The 14,619-nt window shown below is 39.5% G+C and overlaps 1 protein-coding gene across 2 annotated transcripts in view; it reads left to right on the top strand.

Moving 5' to 3' along the window:
• BCAR3 (BCAR3 adaptor protein, NSP family member) overlaps positions 1–14,619 on the top strand; it is a 110,819-nt gene that overhangs the window by 46,610 nt on the left and 49,590 nt on the right. The gene's annotated exons all lie outside the window — the stretch shown is intronic.

Here is a 14,619-nt window from a genome sequence, read left to right as displayed (position 1 = left end):
TGACGTGCGGATGTGCAGAAGGCAGAGAGAGGAGAGCAGTGGAAATCTGTGGGCCAATCCTTGGGAAGGAAGAGCCACCGCTGCTAGTGAAGTCCCACCCTAGCTCTGGGGATAAAAGGCAGGGGGCAGAGATGAATAGATGTAGCAGACAACTATTCATCTCCCTGTCGGATAGACTTGTTAGCCTGCAGTTAGAGAGAAACTTTTTGTCGGGGCTGCTGGTGCTTCTAATAAAGGAATCTTTGAATTAACTTCAGAGGGTTTGTTGTGTTTTGGGAGCTGGGTCAGAACAGTATAATTGCTAAGAGCCGTGGTGGCGTAGCAGTTAGAATGCAGTACTGCAAGCTAACTCATTGCTCACTCCAGGAGTTCAATTCTCACCAGCTCAAGGTTGACTCAGCCTTCCATCCTTCCAAGGTCAGTAAAATGAGGACCCAATAAGATGACTCTATTGCTATTACTATAATTTCCTGAGAGACAAGGCCTACAGCATGACTCTCTTGCCAAATTTGAAGGGACACGCAGATGTAATTGGGGAGATGATACCTCACCCTATGGCGACGAATGTGTTCACTCACAGTCTGGTGTAGGTGGTGAATAGGAGCAGAGAGAGCACAGAACCTTTTAGCAGCCTACTTAGTAGAGGCCAGGAGTGGGATCTCTCCTTCCCAATCCCCACTGATTGGAACTAATCTTGGAAAAAGGAGGTGAACCAGCACAACACAGCTTCTGGTGATTTTAGTCATGGAAGTGTCTGTATTAATCAGTGGTGAAATGTAAAATTTGTTACTACCAGTTCTGTAGACATGGCTTGGTGGTGGTGGGTAATGTGACTGGGTGGACGTGGCCAACTTAAAAAAAAAAACTTTTAAAAGCATTTTTTCTACAACCTCTTTGGCCAAAGAGGTTGCTAAAAAATGCTTTTAAAAGGCTCTGACAATCCCAGCTGAGCCGCACGATCATCAGAGGCTTTTTTTTTACTTTTAAAAGCATTATTTCGGCTGAAGAAAAAATGCTTTTAAAAGTTAAAAAAAAAAACCTCTGATGATCACGTGACTTAGCTGGCATGTGGGGGGGGATTTTTGCTACCGATTCTCCGACCCCCCCCCCACCACCATTGCTACCGGATCAGGTGATCCGGTCCGAACCAGGAGCATTTCACCCCTGGTATTAATGCAAATTATATTCAAAAGCTATCAAGCAGCAGCTCCGCCAACTTCCAAGAGTGATGTGGTATATTTAGAAACTATGCTTCTAACTCCTCTACTTTAGGTTTTCTTTTTCCTTGTAAATATACAAGTGATAAATCTTGCTTATTTACCTTGAACTCAGACAGCTAATTGCCCTAAAGGTTGTCCATTAGTGATTGCACTTCTTCATTTCAGATAATCTTTGACACATGCCTATTATAGAAGGAAGTGACTTTGATAAGCAGGAAGCCATAAAATAATCCTTACATTGCAATTCTCGGCAATGGGAGTGACCTTTGAAATTGAGCAAATTTCTAGGTAATCCCAAAGAGGTCATACCTTGGAACTTCCGAGTAACCATGACTAGATCAACTGCGCAGTATGAGGTAATCTAGGGATGTGCTATAGTCAGATTATCATTTAAGCTAATGGGGGATGGGATTTCACATCTATTGAGAAGCCATTGCTTGTTTTTCAGTTTGCTTGGCTTTCAAAAACGCTTGCAGAATTTCCAACAGGTAGAGGTCTAGCAGGAATGAATTATGTCTCAGTTAAATATTGGTGACGGGGTTTGGTGAGGATATACAAAGGTTGTAGCTGTGTAGGTGCAGTCACTTGACAGAGAGTCAATTTGATCTAATGGTTAAGGCATCAGGCTAGAAAATAGGAGAGCATGAGTTCAAGTTCTGCCTTAGCCATGAAAGCCAAATAGGTGACTTTGGGCCAATCATTCTCCCTCATTCCAGCCCACCTCACAGGTTGTTTTGTGGGGAAACTTTGTGGAGGAAGGTGTGTTGGATATGTTCGTCGCCTTGAGGTATTTATAAAAATAATAAATATTAAAAATGTTACATTAACAAGATTAAAGAAAGAACTTGAAAATAGGTAGTCCTATAATTTCTTCTGGACCTATCTGAGACACACTGTTTTAGCTAATTCATTTGTGAAGAATTATATTATGCATCTGAGGAAAAGGTCCCCAAAACATTTACATATGGAGCTAAATGCGATGAAGAAATACAATTTGGTACCCCAAATGGCAACTCATCTTTTAAATTTATTTTCACAATTTTAGACCTCATGGTGTGTAGAATTTAGCCAGTTCCATATAAACCTTTGCCAAAAGAACGAAACCCAGAAATTCCTCTTTGGCAAACTCCATCATATGTGCAATACGCCTACCATTTAATATCCTGGACTTCACTCTTGCAATGAACTGAAACTTGAGTTCTTTTTGTTCTGTGTTTTTTCATGTCTTTTTCCAGTCATTGATCCTGCCTTGGTCAAAGAGTGAATGGAACCATTTACTCATGTTACCCTGGTATGCAAATTCTCATTTTTGCAAGTTGATAATGTCCTAACCATTAGGGCAAAGTACATCAACTGCAACAGAATGGTAACAGTTTGTTTGTATTCCAACACCAGAACACCAATTTGCCAAATGAACAATAGTCATCATTCTCTATGTATGGAATTCCACATAGCCCTGTCAATCAACTTTCAACCACAATTGGTACCAGAATTTATGTTGCTAAGCAAAGTGGCGGTTAAGTGAATTGCCCTTGATTTTACAACCTTTTCTGCCATGGTTGTTAAGCAAATCATTTCAGCTGTTAAATGAATCACATGGTCACTAAGTGAATCTTGCTTTCCCCTATTGACTTTACTGGTCAAAAGCTGGCTGGGGAAGTCGCAAATGGTGATCCTATAACCTTGGGATGCTGTAACCTTCGTAAATCGAGGCCGAGTGCCAAGTGCCTGAATTTTGATCAAGTGACTATAGGGCAGGGGTGAAATGCTCCCGGATCGGACTGGCTCACGCGATCCGGTAGCGATGGTGGCTGCTGGTTTGGAGGACCGGTAGCAAAAATCCCTGGCCCCGTCCCCCTGCCTCTGCTGAGCCGCCCCATCTGCAGAGGTTTTGTTTTTTTTTTACTTTCAAAAGCCGGTTTTGCTTCAACCGAAACATGCCTTTAAAAGTAAAAAAAAGCCTTTGAGGATCCCGCCCCTCAGCTGAGATCGGCAGAGACTTTAAACTTTAAAAAAAAATTTAAAGTCTCCTCTGGCGATCTCACCTGAGTTCCTCATCAGCAGAACCTTACTTGTACTCTTACTTGTAGAAAACATGTTTTCTACAAGTAAGAGTAGAGATTCTAAGGCACTTACCTGATTACTGATGAACGCATGGCCACAGCCCAAAAGCAGTTTCAGTTTCAGCCAGACAGAATCAATTGCTTAACTAATCTATTTCCTCGGTGATCAACTGGCTGGCTTTGCTGGCTGAGGAACTCTGGGATTTGAAGTCCACAATAAAATAAAATAAAATAAAATAATAAAATAAAATATTTGTGCAGCTTTCTGAGGTTTGGTGTGTTTCTGTAGTGTTTCACTCTAACTAGACAAACACACAAAATCTCAGAAAGCTGTATGCGGCATTTTGTGTGTGTGTGTGTGTGTGTGTGAGTTGTGTGTGTGTAAAGTGTGAAAGTTGGTTTTTGAGCTTTTTGTGGCTGTGTGAAGTGTGAAGTGCAGCTGCTTTTACATTGTGTGTGAGTCAGTTGTGTTGTGTTGTGTTGTGTGTGTGTAAAGTGTGAAAGTTGGTTTTGGTACCTCTTATTGTTTTTTATACTTTGTTAATTATTTTTATTTTTTATTGTTATTGGCCCAGTCATCTGACCACCAAGCCATGCCCACCAATTAAGCCAAGCCCACAGAACCAGTAGGGAAAATTTTTAGATTTCACCCCTGCTATAGGGGTGCTGTGATGGTGGTATAAGCAAGGACCGGTTGTAAATAACTTTTTCAGTGTGATTGTAACTTTGAACATTAGCCAAACAAATGGTCGTAAGTCAAGGACTACCTATATTTAAATAGAAGTCTGTTTGGCCAGTTTTAAGAAACCCATTGCAGTTGATGTTGTGCTTATGTTTCAGAGATAAGCCATCCCAACCATTTCCAATCCTATTCATCCTCTCCTTTTGCACAGTGCATTTGTTCTAAGTTTAGTTGTCTCATGTTACCTTTCACCTTTCTGCTTTCCTTTGGTTGGACAAATAATTTTGTATGTCTGTGAAGAAAACGATTAGTTGCATTTTGGATGTCAATTAAGAGATTTGTCTAAAGATGTTTCCCTGAAAAGCAAAAGCAGAAAAAGAATTCATTTCATTTCCTACTAAGGTTGCTCAGACACACATGAGGATATTTTCATCCCCCTCATTTGAAACATCAATAGGGGCCAGAGCCTCTACAGGCAATGGCTCTTGTGATGGCTCTATGCAAATGCTCTTTATAACATTTAAAGTATTGATGCATTAGGTCATTCTGTGGTTTTAAAAAAGAGAGCTGCTCATTATACAGTGCTGGTCCCATAAACAGGCAAATGTTCTGAGAAGAAGCCATTGGTCTATAGCTCCTCTTTTGTTCCATCAGCAAGGCTGGTCACAGTTAAAGAGCTCTTTTAGAAATTGGCTTTTATTTCCCAAGTGAAAACAGGCCAGGCTGCTCCGAGTTGGCTGCTTAGGAGAATCAATGAATGGAATTTTGCCCTTAGATATAAATCATCATCACCAGCATCATCTGCAGTGAAATAATTTTTTTATTTCATTTTTAAATGACAAATGAGTCAAGAGAGAGAGAAAGAGCTACTAAAGGATTCTTGTGCTTTACCTAAAAATGTAGATAAATGGACTCACTTTTTTGAGTGAAGGTAAGAAGACCAAATAATACCAGCTATGAGTATAAAAGAAGATGGTTTCAGGGTATTTGTAGCAAAATTTGTACACCTGTTTTCTAGTTGTCTTCTTCCTTTGTATACCCTAACAGTGTTAAAACTGTACTTTAAAACTAGTTTAAACCAGTTGCTATTCTGGATTTGAAAGAAGGAACATGGAAAATAATATTAGTTTCATATTGTAAGCAAGCATCATTTTATTCAATACTTATGGAAGAGATAGATAGATAGATAGATAGATAGATAGATAGATAGATAGATAGATAGATAGATAGATAGATAGATAGATAGATAGACAGACACAGAGAGAGAGAGAGAGATAATCAATTATGAATTGTAATCATCCATGTTGAGTGCCTTGTTAGAAATGCTAGCTGTGTCATCCAACTTGTACAGCACTGTTGGTGAAACAGGAGCATGTGTGCGCAGGGGGGAGCACTGGAAACTGGAAAAGCAGCTTCCCAGCGTGCGCATCGGAGAACACTGGAAACCGGAAGAGCAGCTCTCTGGTGCGCTATCTAAAAGCAAAACATGAGCACAATTTTATCTTCTAACATTTGTCCCAATTCCCATGATGAACTTTACATCAGTTCTATCAGGTGAACAGATTTCAGGGAGCCTGTATAACTGTGATGGCGAATCTATGTCACGCGTGCTGGAAGCTGAGCTTCTGGTTTCCGAAACGCACATGCATGCCATCGACCTGGTCTTCTGCTTTCTGGCATGCATGCGCATGCAAAGACCAGCTGGCCGGCGTGCATGTGCTCATGTTTTGCTTTTGGATATCCCATAGACTTCTGTGTGGCACCTCTAGAAACACCAGGCCTTCACAGTTATTCTTATATTCTTAAGATATTATCACTGACTACAAAATTAAAACACTTTAATTATGCCTCAAAGATTCTTACAAATATTTTCCCATTGGACTAGCAAATGCATATTTGCTCATTTATGCCTCTCCAGGTTATGGGTTCATGTAGGAAGAAAGCTTTATATGTATTGGTTCAACCATGTAACAGTCTACCATTCTCAAACAATCTGAAATTTACCTCCATGTTCTCCACTTGGAAGACCAAGGGAAGGAAACAAACCAAATGCAAAGAAAGGAATAGAGGTACCAATTGAAAATTTGGCCTATAAAGAAATAACGGCTATGGAGAAAAAGTGGCTGAGGGAAGTATGGGAAGGAATATTACAAAAGTGACTGAGGGAAATAACAGAAAGGATATTACATAAAGAAGACCCACAACCTGCATTTTTTTAGCTCAGAGTATAGGACATGGAGAGAGGCAGTTAAGTTACAGGAAGATATGAGTTAGCCATTGCAGAATCTCTTTTGAATGCAGAGTGTCCCTTGGAGCCAGTCATTGCAATGACTTAACTTTCAGATAATCCTAGCCTCAGGAAGGTAATATAATACTATCTAATACGCTTGTTGCAACTTGCCAGGGATGACTTTGTTAGATTTCTTCCAGAACATGACTGAAAGTGAAAGAGTCATGGTTAGGGTTATACAAGTGTTAGATAAGCAAGAGAAGTTCCAATGCTCAGCTTCAGAAGTTGAACCTGACACCTGTCATTTGCAATTATCCCAGCAGCAATATTGAATTCAAACAGAAATCAAGATCTCTCTCTCTCTCCCCCCAACCCCCACATCTATCTATCTATCTATCTATCTATCTATCTATCTATCTATCTATCTATCTATCTATCTATCTATCTATCTATCTATCTATCTATCTATCACATTTTGGAATTGCCTATCACTCACACAGAGAGACTCTTCTTCTATTTCTAAGTTTAACTCATAGAATCATCTATTGTAATGTCCTTCCTGTTAATGACTATTTCAGCTTTAATTGCAATAATACAAGAGCAACTAATAGATTTAAACTTAATGTCAACCGTTTTAATCTAGATTGCAGAAAATATGACTTCTGTAACAGAATCATCAGTGTTTGGAATACTTTACCTGACTCTGTGGTCTCTTCCCATAATCCTAAAAACTTTATCCTAAAATTTTCTACTATTGACCTCACCCCATTCCTAAGAGATAAGGGGCGTGAGTAAGTGCACAAACGTGCCTACCGTTCCTGTCCTATTGTTTTCCTTTTCTTCTTCCTATATATATATATGCTTATACCTCCTAATATTTACTCATATATATGTTTATATACTATATAACCTTTCTGTATGATACTTACATATATTGTTGTGACAAAATAAATAAATAAAAATAAATAAAATAAATAAATAAAATAAATAAAATAAATCTAGCTCAGCTACATCATAATTTTGTATCTATAGATGTTCATATTTTGCCCTTTTTAAATTCCAGGCATTTAATTTATGCATTTAAGTTTAACAAAGAAATAAATGTAATTAAAAATAGCGTTTAATTTGTTAAATGTAATTAGGAATATTATTTTATGTTATATTTAAGTATAAATATTGTATAATTTAGGTTAAATTTAATCAGAAATATTTCCAAACCATGTTCCTTGTAGTAGTATGCTGCCCTCTAGTGTAATACATCAAATTGGTATTTCTTGCAATACCAAAGAAAAAGTACAAGAATTGATGTACCAATAACCATCAGTTTAGCTTGCAAACTATAAGATGTATTTTAAAAGAGGTTTTCATATTTGGAGATGGTTTCTATATAATGACCTTTAGCTGATTCTGTTTTCTTACTTGTGTATATTTGTAACAAATTATTCAAAACTCCTGGACCTTGCAGTATTGTCAAAAATATGTATAGAAATAGTTTCTAAACCTTATAATAGGTTTGTGTTGACATAAAGCTAGATATTTTGCATGTACTTAGAATTACTTACATTTTCCTCAGAAGAGTAGTTAAAATCCTACAAAACTTCAGACGGTACAGAATTAAAACAATTTTTCCAAAAGTTTTTTCATTTATATTACTTTATATTATATTTGTATTGTGAAATGATTAACACTATTTCATTGAGCTAAAGTGGTCCAATAAAATAGCTTTAAAATTAAAGGTGTAAAAATGATTGTTATCAAGTGTCTGTCTATGTCTGAAGAGAAAATTTATATTTGGATGCAATTCAAACCTCACATGTTTTGGGAGCTATAATGTTATATGTTAGCATGTAGACATCTGGCATACATCATGGTAGATTTATTATTTACTAAAATAATATTACCTTAGTAAATCTTATCATTTTTGACTGAACAGGCGAAGTCATTGAGAATCTGGTGGCATACAAATTGGATAAATAAATAAAATAAACCTGTACAGCAGACCTCAGAAGGAAGAGTCAAGAAGCAAGGAGTCTGAGAAAAGGAGTTTCTTTTTACAGGCACTGAGGGAATGTAATAAATTTAGAGGAAGTAAAATAGCTTTGGGGTAGTTTCTCCTCACCAGTCCAAAATTACTGAGGACTTTTCAATTGAGGAATTTCTTTGTATTATAAAAAAAAAACCCTCTAACCTTTGGTGCCCAAGGCTCACTGGGAAGCAGTAAAAGTTGGCATTTCCCTCCCTCAATAAAAATAAAAGGACATTTTTATGTCAAAATAGGGAGCCATATGGAGCAAATAGGACAAAATACTAGCCTGAGGAAAGCGTGTTGCCTCTTTAAGGCAATTGGAATGCATGACCTGCTTTTGAAATGGAAGCCTTGTTTATGTGAACGTGTATCTGTGCATACAAAATGCTTATATAGCTTTGTCTTGAGACCAGTCATTCTTATTATTACTATGTTCATCAAACACTTCTGTTTTTCAAAGGAGCAGAATAAATCAACTATGCTAACAACCTTTTTTCCCCCCTCCTCTCAAGTCGCTCAGTTCTAGGCTACCAGTTATACCAGGGGTCTCCAACCTTGGCAACTTTAAGACTTGTGGACTTCAACTCCCAGAATTCCTCAGCCAGCTCTGGGAGTTGAAGTCCACAAGCCTTAAAGTTGCCAAGGTTGGAGACCTCTGATTTATACGATACGCTGTACCATTACTTAGGATTGGAACTTCTTATGTTAATATTTTCCTTTGGATTTATTTTAGTAACTATGTTCTAAATGATGTTTAGATTCCATTATACTTATTTTTCTCTTATGGGCATATATGCATAGAAGGATGTCGTACACCTTTTATTCCATGTTTTGTTTGGATCTGGCCTTAGGGCTGCAATAAATTTGAATTGATTTTATTTTCTTTATTCAAAAGAATGCATTTTTATCCTACAGCTCATAACCATATGGGGGAGCCAGAGTCCAATTTCTCAGCACGTGGATTTTAGAAATGTTTAACAAAGGAAACTGAATATGAAATGATTTGCAGAGGGAAACTGCTTAATTAGAAACAGCACCCGTAGCAGAGAGAGCTATATCAAAGCCTACTGATTCATATCGGCAGTCTAATTTGAAAAAGCCACCTATTTTCTAAAAACGATAGCAAATCCTGATTTCCAAGGCAACAAAATATATTAGTAATAGCAATTCCATCTGTACTTGTGAAGGTTGTGAGTCTCTGGAGAGAAAGAACCTGTTTTGGGGAATCAAAGGCTCTGTGTAGCATTGTCAACAGCATTTAGACCATGCAATTGCAAGTCTATTACAGAGTGGATTTTTCATTCATTTAGCCTGCTATGATTTGTTTGGAAACCCAAGTACACCAAAGCAATTGACAAAGAAACTGCAGAATTATATCTTTAATAAGGTAATTCAGGGAACCTTTTCCTATTTGAAAATCACATTCCTGTGGAGTTATTGTTTGAGATGGCCACAGCCAAAAAAAAATGTAGGCCACTCTTCTGCTCTCCCCTTTTCTCTCTCATTCTAATTTTGGTTTTTCCATCCCCCTCTGGTCTCTCTTGTTCAGTGGATTCCCCAAAGGTTTGATTGAGCTATTTCCTTATGAGTGATTGAGAGCGTCTTACGGGCTGTAATCATCATCCATGCACTCAATATACCATGTTGGAACTAAAGACGGGCTTTATATAGTCACAATAATTGCTGAAAGATGCTATAAGACATTATAAGTGACTAGTGAGGAATCCTGGTCAGAAATTAGAGACTTGCAAATGGCCTGCACCTGATTTACAGAAGTTGTGTAGTGGTTTTACTTAGGATGTTAATGTTGCTTTTTTTAGCCTGTGCTTGTTAAGTGTTATTTATAGGTATCTCCTATGGATGTTAATAGCTGGGAAGGCCAATGCCTGCTTAAACTTGGTTAATAGTTTTAGAGGGAAAATATAATATTGATATTTAATATTTGTTACATTACATACCCTATATATGTACAGAGTGTACACATACACTCTGTGATGTTTTCTGAGTGGATTATGTAAAAATCAGTAAGTAAAACCAGCAACAGTAACCTGCACAGAAAAGAGAGAAATGTAAAATGCCAAAGAATAACTGTTGCAACCAGGGACATTAAAATTCTTTTTGCAAGGGAGGATTTAAAAGCTGAAATACCTAAGAGAAGTTTCTAGTATGGTAAAGGAAATAGACAGGCAGCAGGGCAGATGTCTTCAGAAAGGGCATTTCATGGATAGGGTATCATCATCAAGATCATTTCCCATGCATCCATCTTCCTACCTTCATTTGGGCCTCTGAAAATAAATTGCATATGAAGAGATGCTTCTTTAGTTCAATAGCCTTTTCCTGTCTAGCATTCCCCAGAGATCCAGAGTTCAGCTCCAGTGTTTTCCAGGCAGCACGTTCATTGCTGAGAATTCTACGAGTTTATATTATTATTTCGCTAACCAATTTATTAATTGTCTTACTCACCAAAGGAACTCTAGGTGAGAGTACCATAATAAAATAATAATTTAAAACAAGCAAATCAAAGCCACCCATATTGAGAAATAACAATAAAGACACAGCCATGAGAGAGGTCATAAATTGCCGTGTCTCAGGCCCTGTTAAATAAGCTAGGATCTTTATGGCTTTCTTAAAGGGCAACACCATTGGAATCATATAAACTATCCTAGCTTACTACACGGATAAGCGAAATTAAACAATTGCTTCTGAGGTGACATTGCAATTAAAGAATAATGTTGTTATTAATTTGATTAAAGTCACCACTCCAGCGGCTAACAAACTATAATAAGTAAAACAATTAAAAGCATAAATAAAATAAAACAAGACAGCCCAGACTACAAACAAATTTAAAATCAAGTATGTCAGCCGCCTCTCAACAGGCCTGAGACCAAAGACAGGTTTAAGGGCTTTGTGGAACCCAAGAGACGGCTTCATTCGCATCTCAATGTTTCTCCCCAAATATTTGTCTGTGAAATTAAAAAGTTGGGCTGTTGCTTTGTTACAGTTATAACTCATATTTTCATTTTAAAATAATAATAATAATAATAATAATAATAATAATAATAATAATAATAATAATAATAATAATAATAATAATAATAATTTAATTTTTCTACCGCCCTTCTCCCGAAGGACTCAGGGCGGTGAACAGGCAGATAAAATAATACAATACATTACAATAAAACACTATTTAAAAACTTATTCAATAGCCTAAATTTAAAATACAATACAAAATATAAAATAAACCCCAATAAAATCCATATTTAAAACCCTATTAAGCCAGTCCTGCTCGAAGAATAGATATGTTTTAAGCTCGCGAAAGGTCCGGAGGTCAGGAAGTTGTCAAGTCCTGGGGAAGCTCATTCCAGAGGTAGGTGCCCCACAGAGAAGGCTCTCCCCTGGGGGTCGCCAGCCTACACTGTTTGGCTGACGGCACCTGAGAAGACCCTCTATGGGAGCGCACGGCCGGTGGGAGGCATGTGGTAACAGAAGGCGGTCCCGAAGATATCCCGGTCCTATGCCATGGAGCGCTTTAAAGGTGGTAATCAACACCTTGAAGTGCACTTGGAAAACCACAGGTAGCCAGTGCAGCCTGCGCAGGATCGGTGTTACATGGGAGCCACGAGTGGCTCCCTCTATCACCCGCGCGGCTGCATTCTGAACTAACTGAAGTCTCCGGGTGCACCTCAAGGGGAGCCCCATGTAGAGAGCATTACAGTAGTCCAGGTGAGAAGTGACAAGGGCGTGAGTGACCGAGCGTAAGGCATCCCGGTCTAGAAAGGGGCGCAACTGGCGGACCAGGCGAACCTGGTAAAAAGCTTTCCTGGAGACGGTTGCCAAGTGATCTTCAAAAGACAACCGTCCATCCAGGAGAACCCCCAGATTGCGCACCCTCTCCATTGGGGCCAATGATTCGCCTCCAACAGTCAGCCGCGGTTGCAGCTGACTGTACCGGGATGCTGGCATCCACAGCCACTCAGTCTTGGAGGGGTTGAGCTTGAGCCTGTTTCTCCCCATCCAGACCCGTACGGCCTCCAAACACCGAGACAACACTTCAACAGCTACATTGGGGTGGTCAGGGGTGCAAATGTACAGCTGGGTGTCATCCGCATACAGTTGATAACTCACCCCAAAACCACTGATGATCTCGCCCAGCGGCTTCATATAGATGTTGAACAGGAGAGGCGAGAGAACCGACCCCTGTGGCACCCCACAAAGGAGGCGCCTCGAGGTCGACCTCTGCCCTCCTGCCAACACCGTCTGCGATCGGTCGGAGAGATAGGATGAGAACCACCGAAACACGGTGCCTCCCACACCCAATCCCCCCAACCGCCGCAGCAGGATACCATGGTCGATGGTATCAAAAGCCGCTGAGAGATCAAGGAGAACCAGGGCAGAGGAATAACCCCTATCCCGGGCCCTCCAGAGGTCATCCACCAATGCGACCAAAGCTGTCTCCGTGCTGTACCCGGGTCGGAAACCGGACTGGAACGGGTCTAGATAGACAGATTCATCCAGGTACTGGGGTAACTGGTGTGCCACCACACTCTCAACAACCTTCGCCACAAAGCGAAGGTTGGAGACTGGACGATAGTTACTCAAAACAGCTGGGTCCAGGGAAGGCTTCTTGAGGAGGGGTCTCACCACCGCCTCTTTCAAGGCGGTGGGAACAACACCCTCCCTCAAAGAAGCGTTAACAATCCCCTGGAGCCAGCCTCGTGTAACCTCCCGGGTGGCCAGCACCAACCAGGAGGGACACGGGTCCAATAAACATGTGGTGGCATTCAGCCGCCCCAGCAACCTGTCCATGTCCTCGGGAGCCACAGGGTCAAACTCCTCCCAGATGGTCTCAACAAGACTAGCCTCCGTCACCTCGCCCGAAACTACCCAATTTTGGTCCAAACCGTCCCGAAGCTGAGCGATTTTGTCAAACAGATACCTGCTGAAATCCTCAGCACAACCCTGTAAGGGGTCATCGCAACCCTCCTGGTGAAGGAGGGAGCGAGTCACCTTAAACAGGGAGGCTGGGCGGTTCTCTGCTGACGCGATGAGGGTAGAGACATAGGCCCGCTTGGCCTCCCTCAATGCCACTAGATAGGTCTGAGTAAAAGACCTAACTAGTGTTCGGTCAGCTTCAGAATGGCTGGAAATACCCAAGGCAGCTAAGAAAATCAACAACTGGATTATTATAAACTTTTATCCAACTAGAATAGTAATTAAGCCAAATAACTCTTGCAGGATTCAATCTGGGTCAGTCAACGGGACCAGAGGTTTAGTCTTCCGAGCTTTTGGACTTGTGCAAGAGCCCTTCAGAGAAGTTTGACAGCCAGCCATCAATACCCCAATCAACATCTAAAAACCCACGTAATAACAGGCACCACATGAAGAAAAGTCCAAAGTACACCTTCTGCCTCATTCATGAAAGATACAGGCAGTTAACTTATTCGTCAAATAACTCTTTCATATTATGGTTAGATTTTCAAATCTTGTATCAGAGCTACACTTCTCCATCCAAGTAACCGAGGGAGCAGAAACTTTTATAGTCTGGCAAAAGCTACACAGCACAAGGCTATTAAGAAAGGAGCTATTCATATAAACATTTCTGTCAAGTGGCTTCATGGACAAGTTATAATTCATTTATTTCACAAGGGACTTCTAACTCTATCTAAAATTAACCCTGGGATGATGTTCTTGTGACTATAAATGGATGACCACATTGTTAAGGCTATTTAAGAGATTATCTCATAATAAAAATCTTGTGGTCAAAAATTCCGGTTACTATTTATAATAGTGATTTTTTTAAAAAATTCTTTTTAAGCATATTCTGTTTTATGGAACTTTCACATCAAAAATAATGCTTCAAATTTGAAAAAAAAGTTCAAGAACACGTACTTAAACAGCAACAATTATGATGGAACTTTTTGTGCTAGGAGATACAAGAGAGCATTCCAGCTTGAAGTGTCTTGTTAGCAGAAAAATCTGGATTTCTTTCTTTTTTCTCATGACAAAGGTAGCTTGTCAGCTCATCCAAATGTCTTGCTCTAAACCTTTATTAGATTTAGATTTTTACATTTTGGGTTACTAGATTTCTTAGATTTTTCTAATACTATTTCTTCAAAGCTGGCCTTAATTAAAGGTAAGGTACAGTACTAGGCAATGTGACTTTAAAGTTAGGGGATGGATTTTGCTGAACTAAAATCTGATGGTGTGATTTGAAAGGTGTTTTCTTTGAGATTATAAACACACTTTTAACTCTCATGTTGGTTGTTGTGCTGCACTGGAGTCATTTGCTCTGCAAATCCTTTTCTAGAGGATTCCTGTCCTCTGATTTTGACATACTGCAGTCAGCATGAAGGACATCTTGTTATTGAAGGACAGCCTGTTATTAAAGGTTGAAAACA

Source organism: Ahaetulla prasina, chromosome 3 (assembly GCF_028640845.1).
Source record: "Ahaetulla prasina isolate Xishuangbanna chromosome 3, ASM2864084v1, whole genome shotgun sequence".
NCBI classification, from domain to species: Eukaryota; Metazoa; Chordata; class Lepidosauria; order Squamata; family Colubridae; genus Ahaetulla; species Ahaetulla prasina.
This window is presented reverse-complemented; position numbering and strand designations above follow the sequence as displayed.